The sequence below is a fragment of the Grammomys surdaster genome, unplaced genomic scaffold (assembly GCF_004785775.1).
Source record: "Grammomys surdaster isolate TR1022 unplaced genomic scaffold, NIH_TR_1.0 126063, whole genome shotgun sequence".
In the NCBI taxonomy this organism is placed as follows: Eukaryota; Metazoa; Chordata; class Mammalia; order Rodentia; family Muridae; genus Grammomys; species Grammomys surdaster.
This window is the reverse complement of record NW_021620873.1, coordinates 3,727,772-3,737,467: the sequence shown is the minus strand read 5'-3', so window position 1 is coordinate 3,737,467 and position 9,696 is coordinate 3,727,772. Positions and strand designations below refer to the sequence as shown.

The window sequence follows — 9,696 nt, the reverse complement described above, 5'->3', positions numbered from 1 at the left end:
TCTCTCTCTCTCTCTCTCTCTCTCTCTCTCTCTCTCTCTCTCTCTCTCTCTCTCTGGCAATAAGAGATAAAGACGAAGATAGAGGAGGTGTGACCAGAGCAACAGTAGACTTCTGAGAAAGTGAGTGAAATTTCTGAGAATGATGGGGTTCAAAGAAAGGAAAAAAACACAATGTTTCTTGCCTAGAGCTATTTAAAAGTTTATGGTAGAAACTAAACAAAAACTGGGGCAATTACTATTGGAATTTCTTAGTTCTTGGGGGCATATCATGAGCTAAGCCAATAGGGGGCACAATCTATGTGTGTCCTCTGGCCCAGTTGAGGAGATGACCATACACTGCATTCACTGTTCACCCAACTAGGGAAGTTGTTACACATTAAAGCCCAGTCTGTCTAGCTCTGACCTGTCCTCTTGGCTGCTGCCCTGGCTCATCTGCCAGCCTCTGAACTTTGCTAATCTCCAACCTTGCTGTAGTTGCCAGTCTCCTTGACTGATCTGATTCTGGGACTAATTAAACTATGCTCTCTTTGTTCTCAGGTTTCTAGAACCAGCTAATAGCTGTGCTGTTAGCCCTTTGCCCACACTGCCCACGGAAAACTAACTCCTGCCTGCCAACGTGGCTCCTGCAATGTCTGCTAAAGAAACAAGCCCAAATTAGAGAAACTCCAGATGAAAGAACATCATCTGACAAAAAGTGAGAGAAAAATGGCTACTTTAGTGCCAAGGCATGCATAAGACATGCAGCTTAATTTGTGAGGAATTTTGTGCAAGTTTTCAAAGGCTCACGCTTAGGGCATGAAAACCAAAAACATGCCACCTAATTCAGCGTGTCTCAAGGATCATGCCATGAGGATAAAATAGCAGAAGAGCGAAAGAGTCTGTCTCCTCAACAAACAAAATTCCAAAGTTACAGCTCAGATAGATTCCATCACAAAAGCTAGGTATGTGTTAGTGTATTAAGTGGCAAAAGGGAAGAAATCAAATGAGTTAGTGACGATGGATTCACTAAGCAATGTGTGGATGGTGTAACAGATGCAGTATGCCCTGGAAATGAAGGCCACTTTTATAACACAGTCTGTTTTACTAGATGATAACCAGGCAAGGTGAGGAAACTGGACTAGGTACTGAAAGCAGCACTGGGGTAGAGCGACTAATTTTAAGTTTTAAAATGTATGCTGTGATGACAGATGCCAGTATTGATCCTACAAATATGCATGGTTCAACTTGCCTCTAATAAGAGGCATTGATGGGGAATATAACATCACTGGATAAGTGACTTCTTTAGTGCCACTAAAAGACACTAGAACAAGAGATTTATATGAAGTAATAAAAACTATGTTAAAGTAATTTTCTTTGTCCATTGCCAACATTTCTGACACAGTCACGGACGGTGCCTGATGACAGGAGATAAAAGACTTTAAAAGTTAATAGATGATACAATTGCTGTCCCAAACTCACATTTAATGAAGTTTTATTCTTCAATGATCAAAACAACACATGCATAAAGCATGAAACATAGATAACATTGAACAAATCATCATTAAACCTGTGAATTTCACAGGAGCCAGGGGATTAGCACATCTCCAAGCTCCAGGAAAGTCTAGAAAGTGTTTGTGCTGGGATCTGGAGAGACAGCTTAGAGGCTAAGAATGCTCTTTGAAAGGTCCAGTTTTCTATTCCCAGAACCTACATGGTGGCTCCTAACCATCTGTAACTCCAGTTCCAGGGAATCTGATGTCCTCTTCTGGCCTGCATGGGTATCAGGCAAACACTCGGTACACAAACACAAATGCTTAAAATAAAAATAAGTAAATCATTTTTAAGTGTTTGTGTTGACTGTGGTAATTATAGTCCCTAAGCGGCAGTCACAAAACCCATCAAAGCGGCAGCTAGCCCCTCCTTCCTGCTCCATCCTACAGCTGTCTGCCTTAAGATGCCTCCACAGGAGCTTTCAATTATGGCAGGACTGCGAAGTCTCCTCAGCCTGCAGCCTTCACATGGTGATGCATTGCCTTTCCCACCTCAACAGGAGCTGCCCTCAGGAGCTGCCCCTCAGGAGCTGTCCACGGTGGCGAACCCTTTCCGGCCTCAGTCTACTGCTGATATGAGAAGCTGTCCAGGGTGGTGCATCACTTTTTCTGCCTCAGTAGGAGGGGCCTCTCAGGAGCAGCCACCCCTCAGGAGCTATCCACAGTGGTGACACCTTCTATCCTGCATCAGCCTACAGCTTTCAGAAACACTACTTAGGAGCTGTCCACATTGGCAACACCTCCTCTCCAGCCTCCCCGACCCCAGTAGTGCCACTACAGAGATGTTACCTCAGCAAAAGCCAGCTGCAGCCAGGAAGGACTTCCCACCCCAAGCAATGGGCCTGATGCAGAGAAAAGGGGGTGAAAAAAAAGCCACCAGTCTCTTAGCAGGAAACCACACCAGTCCCTGAGCTCCCCAAACTCAGGACTTGAACTCCCACCACTCCTCAGTCAGAAAAGCTCTGCCCTGAAAAACTCTGTCACCTCAGATAGAGATCCTATATAAGCCCTGCCCATTCTCCAATTCCATGCTGTCTCTCCTGGGGGCAGAAGGCAGCCATTCCTGGATTTGTCCCTCCACACCCTGGACCCTCCAATAAATCTCTTTCATGAGATTTTCTGCCTGATGTGCATCATTTGGAAGAAGCAGCCAAAAAGAGAAGAAGTGATAAACAAAAAAAAGGGAAGAAGGAGCAGGGCTGAAGTTCCTGAATCCTGAGCTCTGCTTGGGATGCCCTCCCCTGGATGCTGCAGTGCCTCTGCTGAGGCAGCTTCCTCTCCGAGCTGTGTGATGAGCTCCCATGTCTCAGGATGCCCTTCCCTTGGGACACTGTCCCACCTCAGAACTGTGTGGCTCCTGAAGATTTATTACCCTCTTCTGATCTCCTAGGGCATCAAGCAGACACATGGTACATATACATATACAAGGAAGCAAACACTCACACACATAAAATAAAATAAATAAAATAAAATAAAAAAGTCTTTAAAAAAACTTCTCCAATGTGCACTGAACAATGTAGAAGGAAGCACACAAAGTACTTTTTTGTTGGTTTTTGTTCTGTTTGTTTGTTTGTTTCCTCACACACACCAAAGCTTCCCTTCCCTCCTCTGTCCCAAGTCCCTCCTCACACCTTACCTGTGGCCCTGCCCCCCATGCACTCCTCCTCAGTTTCTCCTCAGAAAAGGTCAGGCCTCCCCTGGAAATCAACCAAACATGGGATGTCAAGTTGTAGTAAGACAGGCACCTCACCTCATATTAAGGCTGAACAAGGAAATTCAGTAGAAGAAAAATGGTATCAAAAGAAGGCAAAAAATCAGAGACAGCTCCTAATCCCACTGTCAGGTGTCCTACCAGAAGACCAAGCTATATAACTGTAACACATATGCAGAAGGCCTAGGTCAGATCCATACAGGCTCCCTGGTTGTCAGTTTAGTCTCTGCCCCTGTAAGCCCAGGTTAGTTGATTCTGTAGGTTTTCTTGTGGTACCCTTGACTTCTCTGGCTCCTACAGTTCTTCCTCCACCTCTTCCAAAGGATTCCCTGAGCTTTGCCTAATGTTTAATTGTGTGTCTCTGCATCTGTTTCCATCAGTTTCTGGATGAAGCCTTTCTGGGCTGGGAACCAATCTATGAGTGTCAACTTTTAAGCCAACATGAAGTTCTTGTCTGGACCTGGGATCTGAGGACCTGAGAGAATGAGGCAGACTACAGCAATGCTGTAGACGTCTTACTTCAGTTTCAGTGCACTCTTACACACAAATGTAGCAAAGAAAGCAATGATCCTTAACTCAGGTAGCATCCCAGGTAAAAATGAATCACCCGTGATGTCTGCTGTTAGAAGTTCTAATCCAGATGCTGGCCTCCGAACTTATACTACTCAGACCTTTGAAGGGCCACTGACAAGAACATCAAACAGCTAGAGATTGACATCACTAATCTGAAGAAATCCCTCCTTTCGCCGTCTGAAGAGACCTCTTAAAATTGCAAAGATACTTATTGGACTTGATTTACTCTAGTACAATAGAAAAGGCTGTATACAGCTCTTGACTGTGTACAACCCTCAAAGAAGAAGGTTGCCTTTACATAGACAAGACAAGGAGGGTTAAAGAGAGCATGAAATAGGTAGTGAAGGCCCTAAGAAAAATCAGAGAGAGAAAGAGACAGATGAATGCTAGTATAAGAATTGGTTTGCAGCCTCTCCAAGGTTGTCAACCCTATTCCCTTCCATCTTGGGACCATTATTTGGGTTCTTTTTGCTTTTTTCTGCTGGTCCCTGGCCCTCAAATAGGTGGACTAACTCTGTGATACAACAGATAAATAATCTGGTAGCAAAACCTACTCAGATACATTATCATAAGTTAGCTATGGAGGACCATGAGACTCAAGATGAGGTTGTTACTTTATACAGGGTGTTCCCAAAACTCATCTCCACCCAACCTAAAAGAGAGTACTTCCACCCCTAGACCAGGCAGAGAGGGGCCACCCAGAACCCCCTCTGACAGGCAATCTGAATTCTTGCTTAGGCTGTGAGGCTAAGCACTACAAGGGAATATAAATAAAAGATAAAAATATCTATCTGGGTTCCCTGAGGGACAAGCCTGACTGCATAGGGGTTGATGTCAAAAGTGTCCCCTCTCCAGGAAAAAGACATCGGCATGGGTATGGCCCTCATGCCTCACTGGACAACGACAGGGGGACGGGAGCCATTACAAGGTCCCCTTCAAATACTGGAGGTCAGGCCTCTACGCCCGCCTTCGCAAGTTTAGAATTGCCACAGCCCTTCTATACTTAGAGGAGGGAGGAGATGTCAGGGGCAGCCCTGCTTACACACTGTAGGCCTAAAATCAGCCATAGGCCTAAAATCAGCAATAGGCCTGTCATACATGTATACTAACATCAAGTCTTGGGTCTCAGTGGAAAAACATTGAAACAGATGGCTATAAGCTAATGTCAACAGGCAGTTTTTGTGGAAATTTGTAAGCCTGAGTAGTCATAGACCTTGTAAATAGGTAGCCTTGGCAGACTATACCAACTTAGATAAGGACAAGCGAGTCATAGGCAGAGTCATAGTGACTTGTCCCCTGAACCTTCACCCAGCTGATACCCGGTTCTGAAGATATCTGTATTCCTCCTGAACACCCACACTCCAGTGTCATTCCTTTCCCCACATCCTGCCTTTCTGTGTTTATAACCCCTGTGTGAATTAATTTTGATTTGAGAAAAAAAATTATAAAATTAGATACTTTCTGTAAACTATAGATTAGACATTGTATAGCTGTTAGCCCAAGAACGCTTTCTTTTGTATTTCTCAATGCTGTCCCTTTGTAAGTCTTTGCATTTTCTTTTAATTGTTCATATTTTCCAAAAAGCCAATATATTATTCAAATTGAATAGAAATCAAATATTGTTAAAGATCCAATATATATTTAGATAGTACAATTGATTTATAAAGACAACTGTATCTAATGTAATTTTTAAGATATATAGACCAGCATGCTCTCCATAAAGGAATAAAAACTACTTTCCGCTTTAAAAAAATATTTAAGTAATATATAAGCATGTTTTTCATGGATTGAATTTTATTTTAGGTTAGCTTTGAGTAATAAAATTAATTTTATGCTATAAAAAAAGAGAAAAAAAAGAAAGCAATGATCCAAGAGAAGTTGTTTGAGCCCAGGAAAACAAGATCAGAAAAACATGTAAATAAATGTCAATAAGCACATACTAAATATTACTAGAACAGCCCTTTCCCAGAACTTTCTCAGGATATAGCAATTGAAACACAATTGCCTGGCATCATGTACTATAGATTACATATATATGGTATATAGATTATATTGAGAAAGCACAAAAGCATATCCAGATTCAGGGTACACTGACCAAATTGGGTTTGATAGCTACATTCTGACATCCAACAAGAATAAACGTGTCTTACAGATTGAATGTAAGTGTTTGTTATGGGAGGCATGAAATCACACCAAGAATAATTCAGTGAAGAAAATGCACGTCCAGTAAAAGGCCCTCTGCCTTTCTTCCTGGAGCCTTTCTCACAGTTCCCCAAGGCATTGTTCACCGTGGGTCATTCTTTTGACAGAGCTCCAACATATGAGTATAGCAGAATATCATTAGGAATAATTTTATTGACTTTTATTTTGCCAGTCCTGTTTGTTTTAGCCTAGGTCTTTGGGCTATCCCACATCTGGGTCCTGGTCCTCCAGGCAGTGTCAGTGGTAGGTTTCCCCTAATGGAATGGGTCTCAAGCTGGACCAACCATTGGCTGGCCACTCCCACAATTTCTGCACCACCTTTACCCTAGTACATCCTATAGGCAGGAAAAAATTGTAGCCCAAAGGTTTTATGGCTGGATTGTCATCCCAGTCCCTCCACTGGAAGTCTTGCCTGATTAGAGGAGATAGCCAGTTCAGGATCTATATCCCCCATTTTGAGGAGTCTTAGCTAGGGTCAGCATTATAGAGTTCTGGGAGTTTCCAGATCACTAAGTTTCTAGCTTGTCCCTGAGATGCCACCCCCAATTCTAGTTGTCTCTCCAAGTATTCTCTACCCCCATCCTCCCTCAACTTGATCCCTCCTGTTCCCATGCCCAACCCACACCACTCACCTACCCATGATACCTATGTTATTACTGCTCCCCAGGGAGATGCATGTGTGACTCCCTTGAGTCCTCCTTGTTACTTAGCTTCTCTGTATCTGTAGATTGTAGATTGTAGTATGGTTAACTTTTACAGATACTATCCACTTATAAGAGAGTACACACTACTCCTCCTGGTCTGCACCCGAGCACTGAGCCGATCTTGGGCTTCAGTTCTGCACCCAATCCCACAAAACCCACAGTAGGTGGGACTCCCAGGAACTCTAACCCCCTGCAGCAACACCCACCCCATACAGTTCTGACACAACCAAAATAATAGGAAAGACAGGCTCCAGTCAGAAACAGTGAGCTCAGGTAGCACTAAAGATAACCAGATGGTGAAAGGCAAGCTCAAGAACATAAGCATCAGCAACCCCAGGTACTTGGCATCATCAGAACCTAGTTCTCCCACAATAGATAGTCTTGAATACCCCATCACACCAGGAAAGCAAGACTCAGATTTAAAATCACTAATCATGATGATGATAGAGGACTTTAAGAAGGATATAAATAACACTCTCAAAGAAATTGAAGAGAACGCAGGTAAACAGGTAGAAGCCCTTAAAGAGGAAACACAAAAATCCCTTTAAAAATTATAAGAAAACACAACCAAACAAGTGAAGGAATTGAACAAAACCATCCAGGACATAAAAATAGAAGTAGAAACAATAAAGAAATCACAAAGGGAGACTATCCTGGAGATAAAAAACCTCAGAAAGGGATCAGGAGTCATAGATGCAAGCATCATCAAGAGATAGAAGAGAGAATCTCAGGTGTAAAAGATACCATAGAAAATATTGACACAACTGTCAAAGAAAACACAAAATGCAAAAAGTTCTTAACACAAAACATCCAGGAAATCCAGGACACAATGAGAAGACCGAACCTAATGATAATAGGTATAGATAAGAGTGAAGATTCCCAACTTAAAGGGCCAATAAAAATCTTCAACAAAATTATAGAAGAAAATTTCCCTAACCTAAAGAACGAGAAGCCCATAAACATACAAGAAGCCTACAGAACACCAAATAGACTAGACAAGAAAAGAAATAACTCCCATCACAAAATAATCAAAACACCAAATGCACAAAACAAAGAAAGAACATTAAAATCAGTAAGGGGAAAAGATCAAGTAACATATAAAGCCAGACCTATAAGAATTACACCAAACTTCTCACCAGATACTATAAAAGCCAGATGATCCTGGACAGATGTCATACAAATCCTAAGAGAACACAAATGCCAGCCCAGGCTACTATACCCAGCAAAATTCTCAATTACCATAGATGGAGAAACCAAGATATTCTATGACAAAACCAAATTTATACAATATTTTTCCACAAACCCAGCACTACAAAAGATAGTAGTGGAAATACTCCAACATAGATAGAAATAGATGTAAAACTCCAACACAAGAAGGGAAATTATACCCTAGAAAGAGCAAGAAATTAATTTTCTTCCAACAAATCCAAAAGAGGATAGCTACACAAACATAATGCCATTGCTAATAACAAAAATAACAGGAAGCAACAATCTCCTTTCCTTAATATCTCTTAACATCAATGGACTCAACTCCTCAATAAAAAGATATAGACTAACGGACTGGATACATAAGCAGAACCCAGCATTTTTGCTTAATACAGGAAACACACCTCAGTGACAAAGACAGACACTACCTCAGAGTAAAAGCCTGAAAAACAATCTTTCAAGCAGATCATCCCAAGAAACAAGGTGAAGTAGCCATACTAATATCAAATAAAATCAACTTTCAATTTAAAGCTATCAAAAAGAATAAGGAAGGACACTTCATACTCGTCAAAGGAAAAATCAACTAAGATGAACTCTCAATTCTGAACATCTATGCTCCAAACCCAAGAGCACCCACTTTCGTAAAAGAAACCTTATGAAAGCTCAAAGCACACATTGCACCTCACATAATAAAAGTGAGGGACTTCAGCACCCCACTCTCAGCAAAGGATCATGGAAACAAAAACTAAACAGAGACACAGTGAAACTAAGAGAAGTTATGAACCAAATGGATTTAACAGATATATATAGAACATTTCATCCCAAAACAAAAGAATATACCTTTTTCTCAGCACCTCAGGGTACCTTCTCCAAAATTGACCATATACTTAATCACAAAACAGGCCTCAGTAGATACAAGAAAATTGAAATAATCCCATGCATCCTATCAGATCACCATGGACTGAGGCTGGTCTTCAATAATGACAAAAACAGTGGAAAGCCCACATACACATGGAAACTGAACAATGCTCTACAGTATGATAACTTGGTCAGGGCAGAAATAAAGAAAGAAATTAAAGACTTTTTAGAATTTAATGAAAATGAAGACACATCATATCAAAACTTATGGGATACAATGAAAGCAGTGCAAAGAGGAAAACTCATAGCTCTAAGTGCCTGAAAAAAGAAACTGGAGAGCAGCTTGATAACATACCTGAAAGCTTTAGAACAAAGAGAAGCAAACACACCAAAGAGGAATAGATGGCAGGAAATAATCAAATTCAGGGCTGAGATCAGCCAAGTAGAAACAAAAAGAACTATACAAAGAATCATTAAAACCAGGAGCTGGTTCTTTGAGAAAATCAACAAGATAGATAAACCCTTAGCCAGACTAACCAGAGGGCACAGAGACAGTATCCAAATTAATAAAATCAGAACTGAAAAGGGAGACATAACAACAGAAACCAAGGAAATTAAAAAAAAAAATAGAAAGAAAAGAAAACATCAGATCCTACTACAAAAGCCTATACTCAACAAAATTGAAATATCTGGATGAAATGGACAATTTTCTAGACAAATACCAGTTACCAAAGTTAAATCAGGCCCAGGTAACCATCTAAACAGTTCCATAACCCCTACAGAAATAACAGCAGTCATTAAAAGTCTCCCCACTAAATAAAAAGCCCAAGACCAGATGGTTTTAGTGCAGAATTCTATCAGACCTTCAAGGAAGACCCAATACCAATTCTCTTCAAACTATCTCACAAAATAG

At 41.2% G+C, this 9,696-nt stretch overlaps 1 long non-coding RNA gene across 2 annotated transcripts in view; it reads left to right on the top strand.

The window, feature by feature from the left end:
• Positions 1-2,538, top strand: part of LOC114610836 — a 2,708-nt gene extending 170 nt beyond the window's left edge. Inside the window, exons 1-3 of one of the 2 annotated variants that reach the window (XR_003709740.1) lie at positions 64-120; positions 538-694; positions 2,030-2,538. This is a non-coding gene — a long non-coding RNA (uncharacterized LOC114610836). Of the gene's footprint in view, positions 1-63; positions 121-537; positions 695-2,029 lie in introns of those variants that run through there. The other variant, XR_003709741.1, reaches the window with a different exon arrangement.
• Positions 2,539-9,696: the final 7,158 nt, after the last annotated feature.